General features: G+C 48.3%; 1 pseudogene across 1 annotated transcript; it reads right to left on the bottom strand.

Moving 5' to 3' along the window:
• Positions 1-222: 222 nt before the first annotated feature.
• LOC116234095 (ficolin-1-like) lies at positions 223-7,667 on the bottom strand (annotated as a pseudogene). The gene is made up of 9 exons (XR_016458903.1): positions 7,454-7,667; positions 6,543-6,656; positions 5,992-6,045; positions 4,973-5,008; positions 3,028-3,063; positions 2,423-2,547; positions 1,850-1,979; positions 1,268-1,401; positions 223-536 (listed from the first exon to the last, which is right to left on the bottom strand). The product of XR_016458903.1 is annotated as a ficolin-1-like (transcript).
• Between the last annotated feature and the right edge of the window lie 2,865 nt (positions 7,668-10,532).

Raw genomic sequence — 10,532 nt, 5'->3', positions numbered from 1 at the left:
CTTACCACCAAGGTAGTCTTTACATCAAGTCTTTACATCAAAGTAATGCACTTTTCAGAAAAGCTTACTCAGCATCGGTAGGGCTGCTGGAGATAGAGCAGGATTAAAGTCAGGGCTCACAGAAGCTCAAAGCAGTACTCTTCTCTTCTGATCTCTAAAGGCTACAGCTGCTCTAGGCCAAAGACACAACGTCCTTCTTGGTCTGATCTTGCCCTCAAACAATGTGATGTTTTCTGTCTTCTGTTGGCTGTTGAGTGGCACCTGTCAGTGCCAGTCAGACATCCTCCTGTGCTATTAAATTGGCCTGAATTTCATTTCTGTTCATTTATGGGAGTAATGGTATTCTTTACCCATCTTCCAGTTGATGCCATCAGCATAGCTCCCATGTGCACCCAGCCAATACATGCCATTGAGATTAGAGTAGTGGCAGTCATTGTACCACCACGCTCCCTTATAGGCACAGTTGAAGGAGCTCATGTCATTGTCCTGGTCTGCTGTTGAAAATGACACATCCTTGTGGTATGATAAGGAGTCTCCTGCAGGGAGTACACACTCACAGTTACTGCAGTAGTGCAAAAGGAAACCTCATGTTCCCGAGCACCAACTGCAGGGCAGCAGTGGCCTGGCTGGATGTAAGGCAGTTTGTATGAATCCCATTCTCTTGGTTGCCTGCATAGTCTCCTTGGTCACCCAGAAAAGGAGCGGTATCCTGAGTTCTGCTAGGACTGCTAACACATGTGGCAAACCCACCTATGGCTGTGCAGCACATGGGCCAGATTCTGCCTGCAGTCACACAGGTGTCCATTCTTTTGCACCACTTGCATTCTCTGCACTTACTGAGGTCTGGACCAGCAGACAGTGTACAAAGCCTCATAAACCCAGAGCACTGCTATCTCACTTGTTGGTTTCACTCATTCCCACATGAAGGATACTGAATTCTGCAGAGGATTTGTATGTTTTTTAAGATGAAACAATGACACAACCCCAACATACCAGGAATTCCTGGTAACCTGATTCTGCATTTGTTGCTAAAGTATGTGGCAGGGCTTGTAGGTAGCGCTCTGGGTCACACATCTGCAGGGAGTGGATATCCCTTTCCTTCCCTGCACCCAGAAGTCACTGCACCTGGGTCACCATAGGCAGTTTTTAAATACTGACCCAAAATGTAGGTTGTGCAAGGACTCTATGTGACACTGCTCTAGGCTGTAAATGCTGAATGTTTCTGAAATGCTTTGGGAAAGTTCTTCCCAGTAAGTTGCTCATTTACCAGCGTTCGCGCCAAGGAAGTCTCCCAGAACCAGTTTGTATTTCTGAGACTCTCCTCAAAGTCGGAAGGAAGCATACTTGGCAAAATAGTAGTTGTTGCAAAGTCTTTCAGGTCAATGTGGAGTTCACAGGCTCCTAAAAGAGAAGGAGGACAGTGGTTCTGTGGGGCTGGTGGTGAGCATTCAACTGGGATTCAGAAGCGAGGGATAAAGGAGCCCTCAGCTGACTTGAGAGGAGCTGCCACTGCCAGAGAGACTGTAGATAGACTTCAAATTCCAGCAGAACTGCCTGTCCTGTACATCACTGCGAATCCAAGGCTGTCTGTGGGCAACATGACTGTCCTCACAGTCACAGTAGGGAGATGTGTTATCTCCAGGATAAGTCATGCAGGCAGCTCATTCAATTCTCTGACTTCTCCTCTTTTTAGAGTGAATATCTCTGTGTGCACTGGGTTGCAGGAGCCTGCGTGCTGGTTAGGATTACCTTTGGGGCCCAGGAGGAATGTGGGATGCTCAAGTCTGTTAATGGCAGTGCTGTGCAGCAATTGCATTCTGCCCCAGTCCAGAGAGCAGGCAGTCCTTACCCAGAGAGGTGAGGAAGTGGAGGTTGTCATTCCCCAGCCAGAACTCTGTCAGCTGGTTGCCAAATCCTCGTTTGTATGAATTCCAATCTCACAAAAAATTCACTGACCCATCCAAGCGTCTCTGGAAAACCTATGGGAAATGAGAATTCCATCCCTGCCAGTCGTTCTGCTCCAGAAGAAGCCCCCCTGCCTGCCTGCTGGTGGCATGGCCTCAGCAAAGTCCCACTGCATACACCACTCCAGAGGGCAGCTGGGAGTGCTGAACCAGACTGGAGATCTTTCTCATGCAAATTCTCTTAAACTGTGCTTGGAAATGAGGAGTTTGCTGGCTGAGCAGGAATGGGTGGGTTTGGGGTGCTCAGCCTGCTCCCAGAGACGTTTCCCCAAAGAATCCCCTGCATTCACACAGGCTTGGTCACAGGAACTTCAGCTGCCCTCTCCACCTGGCTTCATGGTGTGTTTGCCCTCTCTTTAATGCCTTCCTCCCTTTTTACTGCTATTTTAGTGCTATTTGGAGTATCAATAAAAAACAGAGTAGGGAAATAAAAGTTTCCCTCTCTCCATCCTGCTCACAATCCATCCTCCACCATCCGTGCCCTTATCACAGAAGACAGTGCTAGCATTGCGGCCTTGGGGGTGGATGGTGTACCATCCGCTCAGGATCTTCCCTTTATCCAGCAGCTCTTGGCAGTTCCTGGCTTTTGAGCAGAGCAGGGAAAGAGTGGAAGTGGAAGGAGTTACAGTGTGCTCACTGCAACAGAGAGCACCGCAGTCCCATGCCCAGAGCTTTCAGCCTCACGGGTGTACACCTACACGAGACAAATCCCGCTGCTCTTTGAGCTGCTACGTCACAGGGTGATGGGCACTTTCTAAAAGATAGATGTGCTCATCCCTCTCATCTGCAAGGAGGCTTTGGAGGGTCTGAGCGATGCGCTTACCAGATGTAGTTGTTCTTACCTACACCAGCCTCGAGGAATTACAAGGAGCCACACAGAAGCTGCACGTGGCTGCGAGAAGCTAACTGCTATTTTCTTACTCTGCCTTTTGGTGTCACTACAAATTGGTTACTGCTGCTGCCTTGTCCTGACCTCTGGTGCAGGGCTTCTGCCTTCTTGCTGTCATCACTGTGCTGTTCCACAGTGCTGATGGTGACACAAAAGGCCCAGGATGAAACTCACCCAAAGGTTCTGGAAATCCTGGCTCTCCTTTTGCTTCTGTTGGGCAAACAACACCATGAATTTCTCTCTGCCTTACTCATCTGGTCCTTCCTCCTCCCACAACAATGCTGTTTGCTTTTCAAGTCAAATCCTGAGCCCCACATCCAGCCATGACACCCAGCACCACCAGCACCGGCCCCCGCTCACCCCATTGCACAGCTGTGCAGGGATGCAGCATGGTGCTGGATGCAGAGGAAGAGGATTTTGAGACTGCACAGAACTTACTGTGGGATGTTGAGGGCAGGATCCAAAGTTGCAAAAAAAGGATGGATTTAAGTGATTTGGAAAGGAAGGAGTAGGGGGATACAAATGGCTGGCAGGGAGAAGATAGATAGCTGATCTGTACTTGTGTGGCCATGCCTGTGCTGGTAACCACTGTCCTGTCATCTTTCTAACACTGTCCCGGGTGAGAGCTGTCTGTTCTGTGTGTCTGTGTCTGTATGGGAAGAACACAGCACCTGGAGGAGAGCTGCCCAGGTGCCAGCAGCCAGGGCAGCTACTGGCAGCATGAGTGAGAGTCAAAAAATGTGAATAGAAACATTCTCTTTAGTGGGCTGCTGTCCTGCTCAGCTCTTGGTGCTTTCTGTGCTAATCTGAGTGCTCCGAGTGTCTGTGAAGATGGACATGTATATATGTGTATTTGTGTATATAATTGTATATGTATGTACTACGTGTATGTAAGTTCCTCTGAGAGTAATGCCTCCTATTTATTTCCTTGGAATCTACAACAGATACAGTGAGCACAGTAACACTGTTTGATAGAACAAATTATCAGCTACAAAAGACAGATTTTCAGCATAGTCACCACCATTAGCTCTGCTTCTTCACCAGTGATGAATAACCTGTATGCTGTGTTTGTATAAACCTGCACCAGCAGAGGTGACCCACTGTAGCCACTGCCACTGCTGAAACGCACCACCCACCCCTCACTGTGCTCCCCACTGGTTGGTCTCCATCAATGTTCACAAGCAGCAGTGAATGGCACCCATTGATATTTTTTCTGCATAGAAGAATTTAATGACACCCCTCTGCTCCATACACACTCCCATGTCATGCACCATTCTGTCACACTGCTTCTCTGCTGCCATCTGTCACACAGCAGCAACACAACAGGATATCGGTGGGAAGCTTTGGCCTCTGCTGCCATCCCACCAATGTCTGTTTCTGGTGCTGTGGGCCAACATCATAAAACAGGAGGCAATGCTTTCAGAGAAGCCCTTGTAAATTATCTATATTTATTTTAAGTATATGTATGCCTACTGGGAGTGAACCTTCAGCCTCCAGTTGGACCCGGGGACATGGAGCTTCATTGTCCTGGGGCTGTTGGACCCCTAATGAGATTTTTTCCTCCACCAGCTGGTTAGGGGCCAGGAGGTCCATAAGGCAAGGCTGACATAACACGTCTCTATTGGACCTGTATGCTCTGCCTGCCCACTGAGTGGGGTGCAACACTTTGTGCCACAGACTCCCACTGTGATGGGACACATGGAACAAGAACAGGTGGGAGTGGGAAGGAATTGGAACACACCCAAGGAGGGAAGCAGGGTCAAAAGCTCCAACAGGGGAAAAGTTACTGCTGGGAAGGGCTTTAGGAGGCGCTCTGGGAGCAGCTGTGACAGCTGGAGCGAACTAGAGAGCAGGCTCCCATGCTGTGGGCAGCTCTTGTTGGTGACAGGTTTGGAGAGGAGCTGCTCACATTGCCTGGGGCAGCAGCAAGACACAGCAGTGAGCCCCTGCAGCCCAGCCCCTGCAGTGTGGGGTGGCTGTTGTCAGACAGCCCTGCCCACAGCCCTTCAGGGTGCCTTTATTTTTCTATAGCTGCTCCCACCTGGTGTGTTTTTCCAGAGTGACTCAGGGTGGAAGCTGAACTAAACACACATCATAAATTCAGCTCTGCATTGTTTACCTTTTGGTCCTGGCAGTCCAGGGTCTCCAGCTGCTCCTGCACCGGACAAGAGGAAATGTTCATCACAGGTGGCTTGAGGGAAGTGAATTACCAGCTCCCCAAGCAGCTGTTCATGCCCTTCCAGGTACATCCCAAAATGTACAGGAGAGACTGCTGGAAATGATACAAAGCCATGGTGCTCTGCTAACTGCCTTGGCTGAAGGCAGGGCCAGCAGTGCTCCCCATATCAGCAGCAGGTTGCAGGCAAGAGATAAGTGCCCATCCTCCTTCTTGTGTAGGCTTTCTGTTTCCAGTCTGGGATCTGTGAGATTTCAAGCAATAGGTGCTGTTTTAATACATTCACCCACCTCCTGCTGGGGGTTTCTGCTGAAGTCTTTGGTTCTTTTGACTAGGAAATATGCACATATTCAACATGCAAAGGGACTGCTTCCCCAGTGTCACGGAGTTAATCAGTTTATGTCTGTGACAGGGGGCAGTAGGCCCCTGTCCTCCCCACCCCCCGCCTGGCCCCACAAAACCATGACACCCAGCTGTTCGGTGTGCCACACTCAGTTCCTAGGTGGCACCTTGTGCTGGGAGCTGGAAGTAGCAGTTTATTTCCAGAGACTGGGCCATGGCTTTGAATCCTTCATGGGGCACAGTCCAACATGCTTTCATGACGTCCTGCCCCAGCTGGTGCAGAGCCAGAGGTGAAATAAGTCAGCTCCTCATTTTGGGGGTGGTCAGCTCATTCCTTCCTTGCTTCACCCTGTGCCAGCTGTCTCCACTCCAGGAATGGGAGAATGGGGAGAGGTCTGATAAGAGCAACTTTGTAAAGAAGAGTAATATCTTCCTCTGAGATGTGGTCCCACCCAAGGACGCAGTTCCCAGTACCCATCCCATGCCAGATCCACATCTCAAATCTGCCCGACCTATACTACTTCAGAGCTGTTTCTTAAGAGTTTCATTTCTGTAGATCCAGTTATCCTATGTACCCCTTGGATATTTTATGGATTAAAGCTAAATATATTTTGGATTACCTTTTGTACCGGGTGGTCCTGCTTTCCCAGGGGATCCCTTGATTCTCATTTCTCCTACAAAAAAAAACCACAGTTCATATGTGTGCACTGCAATGTGACCAAAGGGAAGATAATACAGAAGTTGGGACAGCTGGGCCTCAACTTCTGCAAATGGAAGGAAGCTGTTTTTTTTTCATCAGATCATATTTGACAACACATTTCCCTCCATTCTTCTGCTAAAGCTATATTATACTGGTACTGGGCAGCCTGATCTGGTGGTTGGCAAGTCTGCCCACAGCAGGGGGTTGGAATGTGATGATCTTTATGTTACCTTCCAACTCGAGCCACTCTACGACTCTGTGATTCTATGATACTGCCAGTCAAAGTCCTGATTTACAGCTCACATGTGAATTCCTATGAACTTTGCATACCCTGGAGCCAGTCTGTGGCTTCTGCTGCAGTGGAGCTGCTCCCTCTACTCATGTGATTCGCTTTCCCTATGAGGAAGGGGGTGTCCCCTCCACACATCTTTCTACGAATGAAAAAGTGGTCTGATATCTTTGGAATCTTACCTTTTGTTCCTGAAAGACCTGGTTCTCCCTTTGGGCCAGCTTCACCTGGGATCCCTGGGCATCCTTGAAGAACAGCAAGTTGGTCTGCCTCACCAAGTCCCACTGTTTTCACCTCTGAGTAAATGAAAACAATCATCATGGAGATTATTATGATTCTGAAATGTTTGGGATAAGAAATTGAGCTATTTGGACTTCAGAAACAGTGTGAAAGACAAAGACAGGCAGAAGTCATGTCCTACCTGACGATGGGCGCTCAGCGTGATTGTATGAGTTAATATTAGAAGAGAGAGGCATGGAATCTCTCTAACTTCATGGGAGACAAGGGTTATATGGGACATTACATACATGACAAAGGTACTATAGCTTGATAAAACAAAAGATGTGAAGTGTTCTGTGGTGTATTGATGGCAAAGAGTAAATGGTATTGATGGATCTGGACTGTAAATGTTCTGTCCCATTTTATGACACCAGATCAGTTTCAAGTCACACCTTTTGCCTTCCTGGGGAACATAGAGAGAAAACTGCATTGTGTGGTGTCTCTGAGCTGCCAGGTGCCAGGCACACAGCACACACTGGATTGTCCCTTCATACAGCTCCACATCCAGCAGAACTTGGGGCAGATCCATGGATGGACATCTTGCACTGGGATGGAAAACCTAGAATTGGGAAACCTATTCCTGGAGACCCCACTGCTGAGGAGACCTCTGACCGGAGCCAGCAGCTTTGTAAGGCCGTAGCTGAGGCTTCATCACCCACCCACCCCCAGCCTACCATTTGTAGCTGAATTTAAAAGGTGCATAGAAGGAAAAATCCCCCCCTCTCCCCTACAACCTTGTAACGGCCCTTGTGCCAGGTGGGCAGACAGAACAGCTTGCCCCAGGCACCGGCAGCAGGACTGGTGTGGCACTCACCTGGACAGGTATCCTGGGTGCTACAGGTGGTGGCTGATGCACTAAGCAGGGCGAGAAGGATGGGAGCTGTCCTCCCCATCACCAGATATAAGTCCGTGACAGAGGGGCACAGGCCCCGGGAAGAAGAGAGGGGAAAAAAAAGGTACGAACGCTTTGCCGCGACCCGGCCGGCCCCGGGCTACGTGCGCTCCGGGAGAGGGGAAGGGCAGAGAGCTAGCCGATAGCTTTAACAAAAGGAAACACAACGGCAACGATCTGAGGAGGAAGGGTAATTTACTGAATCTAACTAAATCAAACAAAACGAGAGAGATAAGAGTATCAAAAAAACGAGAATCAAACCACGATAGCGCGAGGGAAAGCACGTGCTTTCTCCGCGGCGAGCTGAGACGGCTGAGCCGGGCCAGACGGGGAGAGGCAGCCGCTACGCTTCCGATTCACAGCTCCACCGCACTGCCTCTGCCCGCCAGTTCCTCCGGGGATGCCGCCCCTCCCCTCCCATTAGGATACTCAAAGAGTCCACAACAGTAAACGGAACCAGAACATTAACTCGTTAACTCCCACTGGTCCACGTGATGTTCTGATGTGGAATACTGACAACAAAAATCACAAAACCACAACAACTGCGATCTGCTCTCTGCTCCCCTTCTCTGTGCCCCAGGAGCTCTGGCTGGTACTGAGTTGTCTCAGTCTTTTACACTGACCAAAAAATCCCGTGTAAGCTCCACTTCCGTACTAGCCCATTGCCGGGGTCCCAGTCTGTGTCTGCAGAGCTTCTTCTTCGATCAGTAGCTTCCCATGAACCCACGAAAAGCTGTCAGGCAGATGTTTCAGTTTACACATGATTCAGGACTAATTTGGCGTTAACACCTGGGACAGGTGAGGTGGGAAGAGGATGGCTGATGTCTTTTTCCCAGCTTTTATTTTCCCCAGTTCCCAATGAGCGTTAAACGTGAGGTGTTCAGTTTTGCTTTGCTGTTTCTACGTTATGCTCATTTGTGGCAGCACTACACGAGGCTCAGATTTTCTCAGCAAATCAGTCTCATTAGCATTGGATACAAAGCCCTTAAAGTTTATGAATATTAGCAGTGGGTTTAATTTAAGCTTTTTCTCCTTATTCTTCCATCCCATCAGCAGAGACAGTGACTTCTTGGAGCTTTTCACAGCTATCAGGGTATCAGAGGAAAAACCTCAAGCTCTCCTCCAGCACTCCTTTTTACAATGAAGCCTCTTTAACACCCCAAACTCAAAATGTAGATGAAACCCTACTTTAATACTAAGCAAATGGGAGAAGGCAGGGGAGAGACGAGAGAAGTATTTGGTTCTCTCTTCAATTCGAAATCCCCAAATGGTTCATATGTTGAGGGAGACACAGGCACTTTTGGAAGCAAGGGAGAAACTGCCAATGCATCACTGGCCAATGTAAGTTCAAAGTAGGTCAGGTCCCTGGGGGTAGTCTCTGAAATTGGCCTAGTGATCAATATGTCCTAAACTGCTTTGCCTCACCCTCTGGCCCAGTGACGATCATACAGTGCTGCTGTTAACGCCATCAGAACTCTTTTTTTTCCTATGTTCTCATTTGAGCCCTGGGAAATGTCCTGTCAACCTTGAAAGCCCCGTATCACCTTGGAGATGCAGAAAGGAATTTAAAGCACACTGCATGAATAGGAACTGCCTCTGAACACTGCCAGTCATCTCTTCAACTCCAGAGATGTGAACATCCAGAGTGAGGTCTCCAGAACTGAACTGATTTGCAAAGCCTCAAGAAAACAAGCTTAGCAAATCAGAAGGCACAGATTGACAACAGATCTCCAAAAAGTGTGTGTGGGAACATGAAAACTACGCAGCAGAGGATTTAGCACTGGTTAATGTGAAGTCATAGGTGAAATCCTAGCTCTGTCCCATAGCTAAGGACATTGCTATGAGACTCCTACAGCTGCCAGAAGGGCTGACAGCTGGTACTGGGGAGCTGAAAGAGCAACTCTGTCAGCTCTAATATCAGGCAGTGTGAGATAGCAACTCACCTGAGGCCAGCCCCATGGCAGGTGCCTTTGGGGAGCTTCGAAGACTTGCATTGCTAGGATGGAGTGCTCTGACCTTCAAGGGTAGTGTATCATCCAAAGCAAAAAGGGGAGATCTGGGTTCCCCTTGCCTGGGGTGTGCTATTTACACCTCTTTACTATGTGCCAGTAACAAAGTTTTCAGCTGTCTTTTCATGAACACTTACATTTCCAATGGATAATTTCTTTAGTTCACTACTGATCTTACCATCTGTGCTGGGGACATTTGCCCAAACTAAGCAATTTTTCCAAAGGATGTTACCTGGTTTTCCCTTTCTGCTTCTGAGTTTTGTAACTGCACTGTGTTTTCAAGTGCTTGAGTGCCTCACTGCTAAGGGCTGTGCTGCGCCTTTGGTTTGCACATGATGTGCATCGTAGCTTCCAGGAGATCCTGAGGCTCCAAAAAGGCACAGGTAAGCGGCAGAGTTTCTCAAGACAGTTTTCCTTACCAGGGGGAGAAAATGCAGGGAAACAGAGAGAATTTTCTCCTGCTCATACCCTTGGCTTCACATGCGTGTGTATTTTTCATTAAAAACAAAGGAAATACAAAAGCTGATAAAGAGCTTAAGAGTTTTGTTTAAAGCTTGTTTCACAGATTTAGTGCACATTGGAGGCTAAGGAAAACCTTCCATTTGTTTTACTGTAAATTCATTTTAGATTGACTGTTTTCACAGAAAGATGTATGAGCTGGCTTCCCAAATAAGATAGCTCATGGCATCCTAACAGTAGCATCGCTTAAGACATACACGACATATGTTCTGAGTCACTGTGATCTCTCCAGGGAAAAAGCTTGCAACCCAGTGATCTGGAGTGCTTGACTTCCCATGCTGCTCGTGTGCGCCTTCTAATACTGTCACAAAAGGGTCTGTTTAATTAAAGAGGAGGCAAAGGGTGTTCTTTCTCCGCTTGCTTTTCATCAAGAGGAAAAAATTACTCCACTTCCAATTTTTCCCACTCTTGCCTTTAAGTCTCTGCTTAGACTCACAATGCCTAAAATCACCAAAATCACCTAAAATACCATC

Source organism: Phasianus colchicus, chromosome 19 (assembly GCF_987193195.1).
Source record: "Phasianus colchicus chromosome 19, bPhaCol1.hap1.1, whole genome shotgun sequence".
NCBI classification, from domain to species: Eukaryota; Metazoa; Chordata; class Aves; order Galliformes; family Phasianidae; genus Phasianus; species Phasianus colchicus.
The sequence above is the reverse complement of the archived record's forward strand: the minus strand, read 5'-3'. Positions and strand labels throughout refer to the sequence as shown.